The following is a 7,500-nucleotide window of genomic DNA, read 5'->3' on the forward strand; positions in this document are numbered from 1 at the left end:
CACATAGGCGCCACCTATTGTCTTTTGCCTGCAGTAGGGACCCACTGGACTAGCCAGCAAGCAGCTGCAGCTGCAGCAAATAAACAGATAACCTTTCTTTCCAACACTGAAACCTGGTGGTGCACTTAATATCTGCTATCAGATAGGGGACATATCAGATATTAAACTGATATAAACAGACACCACATTTGATACCAGCCAAAAGGAAGGATGATAAGTGATAACTGTGAAAGGGGAGGAACCAACGCTGTCCCCTTCACATGCACCATCACTACTTGTAGATAGGGAGGCTGGCTGGCAGCCTCCCATACACACTCTGGCTGGGTGGCAGTCACCCTCCAGTACACACAGCAGACCCTAAACCCATATCATTATTGCTAAGCAGGAAGATGGGAGTCCATTTCACTCTGATGGACCATTTTTAAATGCAATCCATAACCTGGCTTTGGCAGGAACCCTTCTTACTCCTCCTACTTGCATTTGATACTGGGTTTAGGATCTGCATAGGAAACACACACACACACACACACACACAAGCACACACTTACCTGTGTTGCCTGCTGACGCCTCCTTGGCTGTCCCCAAACGGTATAAAACCAACAGCCACGGGAAGCTGTAAGGATAGAGGACATACCTGCATCCTATTGGACTCACTTGTCTTGGTTAAATCCAACTTATTTGACAACCTATGGTGCTGCTACTTCTGCTCATGGCAGTGCTGCTTCTGACAAGGCTGTTCTTTGGTGGGCCTAGGCGACATCACAATCTCCATGGTTACATACACAACAAAGGTCAGATGTTGTTTACACCTGGCCATGCCAGTGGTATTGAGTAGCATATCCCAGTGCTAAGGGTCCTGGGTGCAACAATCTTTCAATGGGGAATAGCCGCACTGAGTTTGTCAAGTGCACCCATTTTTGCAACTCCAACAATACACACGTATGTATGTATGTATGTATGTATGTATGTGTATGTGTATGTGTATGTGTATGTATCTATCTATCTATCTATCTATCTATCCACCCAACTATCTCTATATATATTTATCTCTCTCTCTCTCTATATGTATATATATATATATATATATATATATATATATAAATTTTTTTTCTTTTAAATATATATATATATATATATATATATATGTATATACATATAGAGAGAGAGAGATGGAAATACTTTTTTAAACATGTTTTCACCTCATTTTTACCTTCTTTTTTTCTTCTCTCCATGTTTTCCTTCTTTCCTATGCTGCTGCTTCTTATTTTTCTTCTTTTTCAAACCCTATCATTGCACTATTGCTTATTCAATACCACCAGCAGATGGAGACACTATATTACAACATTAGTTGTGAGCAGCAGTTTGTACAAACAAATGCCTCATAGCTGATGTCCTATCCACCTAGGCACATAGGCACCACCTATTGTCTTTTACCTGCAGTTGGGGCCCACTGGACTAGCCAGCAAGCAGCTGCAGCAAATAAACAGATAACCTTTCTTTCCAACACTGAAACCTGGTGGTGCACTTAATATCTGCTATCAGATAGGGGACATATCAGATATTAAACTGTTATAAACAGACACCACATTTGATACCAGCCAAAAGGAAGGATGATAAGTGATAACTGTGAAAGGGGAGGAACCAACGCTGTCCCCTTCACATGCACCATCACTACTTGTAGGAAGGGAGGCTGGCTGGCAGCCTCCCATACACACTCTGGCTGGGTGGCAGTCACCCACCAGTACACACAGCAGACCCTAAACCCATATCATTATTGCTAAGCAGGAAGATGGGAGTCCATTTCACTCTGATGGACCATTTTTAAATGCAATCCATAACCTGGCTTTGGCAGGAACCCTTCTTACTCCTCCTACTTGCATTTGATACTGGGTTTAGGATCTGCATAGGAAACACACACACACACACACACACACAAGCACACACTTACCTGTGTTGCCTGCTGACGCCTCCTTGGCTGTCCCCAAACGGTATAAAACCAACAGCCACGGGAAGCTGTAAGGATAGAGGACATACCTGCATCCTATTGGACACACTTGTCTTGGTTATATCCAACTTATTTGACAACCTATGGTGCTGCTACTTATGCTCATGGCAGTGCTGCTTCTGACAAGGCTGTTCTTTGGTGGGCCTAGGCGACATCACAATCTCCATGGTTACATACACAACAAAGGTCAGATGTTGTTTACACCTGGCCATGCCAGTGGTATTGAGTAGCATATCCCAGTGCTAAGGGTCCTGGGTGCAACAATCTTTCAATGGGGAATAGCCGCACTGAGTTTGTCAAGTGCACCCATGTTTGCAACTCCAACAATACACACGTATGTATGTATGTATGCATGTATGTATGTATGTATGTATGTATGTGTATCTATCTATCTATCTATCTATCTATCCACCCAACTATCTCTATATATATTTATCTCTCTCTCTCTCTCTATATGTATATATATATATATATATATATATATATATATATATAATTTTTTTTTCTTTTAAAAAAAAATATATATATATATATATATATATATATATACATATAGAGAGAGAGAGAGATGGAAATACTTTTTTAAACATGTTTTCACCTCATTTTTACCTTCTTTTTTTCTTCTCTTCATGTTTTCCTTCTTTCCTATGCTGCTGCTTCTTATTTTTCAAACCCTATCATTGCACTATTGCTTATTCAATACCACCAGCAGATGGAGACACTATATTACAACATTAGTTGTGAGCAGCAGTTTGTACAAACAAATGCCTCATAGCTGATGTCCTATCCACCTAGGCACATAGGCACCACCTATTGTCTTTTGCCTGCAGTAGGGGCCCACTGGACTAGCCAGCAAGCAGCTGCAGCAAATAAACAGATAACCTTTCTTTCCAACACTGAAACCTGGTGGTGCACTTAATATCTGCTATCAGATAGGGGACATATCAGATATTAAACTGATATAAACAGACACCACATTTGATACCAGCCAAAAGGAAGGATGAGAAGTGATAACTGTGAAAGGGGAGGAACCAACGCTGTCCCCTTCACATGCACCATCACTACTTGTAGGAAGGGAGGCTGGCTGGCAGCCTCCCATACACACTCTGGCTGGGTGGCAGTCACCCACCAGTACACACAGCAGACCCTAAACCCATATCATTATTGCTAAGCAGGAAGATGGGAGTCCATTTCACTCTGATGGACCATTTTTAAATGCAATCCATAACCTGGCTTTGGCAGGAACCCTTCTTACTCCTCCTACTTGCATTTGATACTGGGTTTAGGATCTGCATAGGAAACACACACACACACACACACACACAAGCACACACTTACCTGTGTTGCCTGCTGACGCCTCCTTGGCTGTCCCCAAACGGTATAAAACCAACAGCCATGGGAAGCTGTAAGGATAGAGAACATACCTGCATCCTATTGGACTCACTTGTCTTGGTTAAATCCAACTTATTTGACAACCTATGGTGCTGCTACTTCTGCTCATGGCAGTGCTGCTTCTGACAAGGCTGTTCTTTGGTGAGCCTAGGCGACATCACAATCTCCATGGTTACATACACAACAAAGGTCAGATGTTGTTTACACCTGGCCATGCCAGTGGTATTGAGTAGCATATCACAGTGCTAAGGGTCCTGGGTGCAACAATCTTTCAATGGGGAATAGCCGCACTGAGTTTGTCAAGTGCACCCATGTTTGCAACTCCAACAATACACACATATCTATGTATGTGTGTATGTGTGTATGTGTGTATGTGTGTATGTGTATCTCTCTATCTATCTATCTATCTATCTATCCACCCATCTATCTCTATATATATTTATCTCTCTCTCTCTATATGTATATATGTATATATATAATTTTTTTTTCTTTTAAATATATATATATATATACATATAGAGAGAGAGAGAGATGGAAATACTTTCTTAAACATGTTTTCACCTCATTTTTACCTTCTTTTTTTTCTTCTCTCCATGTTTTCCTTCTTTCCTCCTTTTTTCATATGCTGCTGCTTCTTATTTTTCTTCTTTTTCAGACCCTATCATTGCACTATTGCTTATTCAATACCACCAGCAGATGGAGACACTATATTACAACATTAGTTGTGAGCAGCAGTTTGTACAAACAAATGCCTCATAGCTGATGTCCTATCCACCTAGGCACATAGGCACCACCTATTGTCTTTTGCCTGCAGTAGGGACCCACTGGACTAGCCAGCAAGCAGCTGCAGCAGCAAATAAACAGGTAATCTTTCTTTCCAACACTGAAACCTGGTGGTGCACTTAATATATGCTACCAGATAGGGGACATATCAGATATTAAACTGATATAAACAGACACCACATTTGATACCAGCCAAAAGGAAGGATGATAAGTGATAACTGTGAAAGGGGAGGAACCAACGCTGTCCCCTTCACATGCACCATCACTACTTGTAGGAAGGGAGGCTGGCTGGCAGCCTCCCATACACACTCTGGCTGGGTGGCAGTCACCCACCAGTACACACAGCAGACCCTAAACCCATATCATTATTGCTAAGCAGGAAGATGGGAGTCCATTTCACTCTGATGGACCATTTTTAAATGCAATCCATAACCTGGCTTTGGCAGGAACCCTTCTTACTCCTCCTACTTGCATTTGATACTGGGTTTAGGATCTGCATAGGAAACACACACACACACACACACAAGCACACACTTACCTGTGTTGCCTGCTGACGCCTCCTTGGCTGTCCCCAAACGGTATAAAACCAACAGCCACGGGAAGCTGTAAGGATAGAGGACATACCTGCATCCTATTGGACTCACTTGTCTTGGTTAAATCCAACTTATTTGACAACCTATGGTGCTGCTACTTCTGCTCATGGCAGTGCTGCTTCTGACAAGGCTGTTCTTTGGTGGGCCTAGGCGACATCACAATCTCCATGGTTACATACACAACAAAGGTCAGATGTTGTTTACACCTGGCCATGCCAGTGGTATTGAGTAGCATATCCCAGTGCTAAGGGTCCTGGGTGCAACAATCTTTCAATGGGGAATAGCCGCACTGAGTTTGTCAAGTGCACCCATGTTTGCAACTCCAACAATACACACATATGTATGTATGTATGTATGTGTGTATGTGTGTATGTGTGTATGTATGTCTATCTATCTATCTATCTATCCACCCATCTATCTCTATATATATATTTATCTCTCTCTCTCTATATGTATATATATAATTTTTTTTTCTTTTAAATATATATATATATATATAGAGAGAGAGATGGAAATACTTTTTTAAACATGTTTTCACCTCATTTTTACCTTCTTTTTTTCTTCTCTCCATGTTTTCCTTCTTTCCTATGCTGCTGCTTCTTATTTTTCTTCTTTTTCAGACCCTATCATTAAACTATTGCTTATTCAATACCACCAGCAGATGGAGACACTATATTACAACATTAGTTGTGAGCAGCAGTTTGTACAAACAAATGCCTCATAGCTGATGTCCTATCCACCTAGGCACATAGGCACCACCTATTGTCTATTGCCTGCAGTAGGGGCCCACTGGACTAGCCAGCAAGCAGCTGCAGCAAATAAACAGATAATCTTTCTTTCCAACACTGAAACCTGGTGGTGCATTTAATATATGCTATCAGATAGGGGACATATCAGATATTAAACTGATATAAACAGACACCACATTTGATACCAGCCAAAAGGAAGGATGAGAAGTGATAACTGTGAAAGGGGAGGAACCAACGCTGTCCCCTTCACATGCACCATCATTACTTGTAGGAAGGGAGGCTGGCTGGCAGCCTCCCATACACACTCTGGCTGGGTGGCAGTCACCCACCAGTACACACAGCAGACCCTAAACCCATATCATTATTGCTAAGCAGGAAGATGGGAGTCCATTTCACTCTGATGGACCATTTTTAAATGCAATCCATAACCTGGCTTTGGCAGGAACCCTTCTTACTCCTCCTACTTGCATTTGATACTGGGTTTAGGATCTGCATAGGAAACACACACACACACACACACACACACATACAAGCACACACTTACCTGTGTTGCCTGCTGACGCCTCCTTGGCTGTCCCCAAACGGTATAAAAACAACAGCCACGGGAAGCTGTAAGGATAGAGGACATACCTGCATCCTATTGGACTCACTTGTCTTGGTTAAATCCAACTTATTTGACAACCTATGGTGCTGCTACTTCTGCTCATGGCAGTGCTGCTTCTGACAAGGCTGTTCTTTGGTGGGCCTAGGCGACATCACAATCTCCATGGTTACATACACAACAAAGGTCAGATGTTGTTTACACCTGGCCATGCCAGTGGTATTGAGTAGCATATCCCAGTGCTAAGGGTCCTGGGTGCAACAATCTTTCAATGGGGAATAGCCGCACTGAGTTTGTCAAGTGCACCCATGTTTGCAACTCCAACAATACACACATATGTATGTATGTGTGTATGTGTGTATGTGTGTATGTGTGTATGTATGTCTATCTATCTATCTATCCACCCATCTATCTCTATATATATTTATCTCTCTCTCTCTCTCTCTATATGTATATATATATAATTTTTTTTCTTTTAAATATATATATATATATATATATATATGTATATACATATAGAGAGAGAGAGAGATGGAAATACTTTTTTAAACATGTTTTCACCTCATTTTTACCTTCTTTCCTATGCTGCTGCTTCTTATTTTTCTTCTTTTTCAGACCCTATCATTGCACTATTGCTTATTCAATACCACCAGCAGATGGAGACACTATATTACAACATTAGTTGTGAGCAGCAGTTTGTACAAACAAATGCCTCATAGCTGATGTCCTATCCACCTAGGCACATAGGCACCACCTATTGTCTATTGCCTGCAGTAGGGGCCCACTGGACTAGCCAGCAAGCAGCTGCAGCAAATAAACAGATAATCTTTCTTTCCAACACTGAAACCTGGTGGTGCATTTAATATATGCTATCAGATAGGGGACATATCAGATATTAAACTGATATAAACAGACACCACATTTGATACCAGCCAAAAGGAAGAATGAGAAGTGATAACTGTGAAAGGGGAGGAACCAACGCTGTCCCCTTCACATGCACCATCACTACTTGTAGGAAGGGAGGCTGGCTGGCAGCCTCCCATACACACTCTGGCTGGGTGGCAGTCACCCACCAGTACACACAGCAGACCCTAAACCCATATCATTATTGCTAAGCAGGAAGATGGGAGTCCATTTCACTCTGATGGACCATTTTTAAATGCAATCCATAACCTGGCTTTGGCAGGAACCCTTCTTACTCCTCCTACTTGCATTTGATACTGGGTTTAGGATCTGCATAGGAAACACACACACACACACACACACACACACATACAAGCACACACTTACCTGTGTTGCCTGCTGACGCCTCCTTGGCTGTCCCCAAACGGTATAAAACCAACAGCCACGGGAAGCTGTAAGGATAGAGGACATACC

General features: G+C 42.0%; 1 pseudogene; it reads right to left on the bottom strand.

Moving 5' to 3' along the window:
* Positions 1-4,288: 4,288 nt before the first annotated feature.
* LOC130320340 (U2 spliceosomal RNA) lies at positions 4,289-4,396 on the bottom strand (annotated as a pseudogene).
* Positions 4,397-7,500: the final 3,104 nt, after the last annotated feature.

Source organism: Hyla sarda, unplaced genomic scaffold (assembly GCF_029499605.1).
Source record: "Hyla sarda isolate aHylSar1 unplaced genomic scaffold, aHylSar1.hap1 scaffold_22, whole genome shotgun sequence".
In the NCBI taxonomy this organism is placed as follows: Eukaryota; Metazoa; Chordata; class Amphibia; order Anura; family Hylidae; genus Hyla; species Hyla sarda.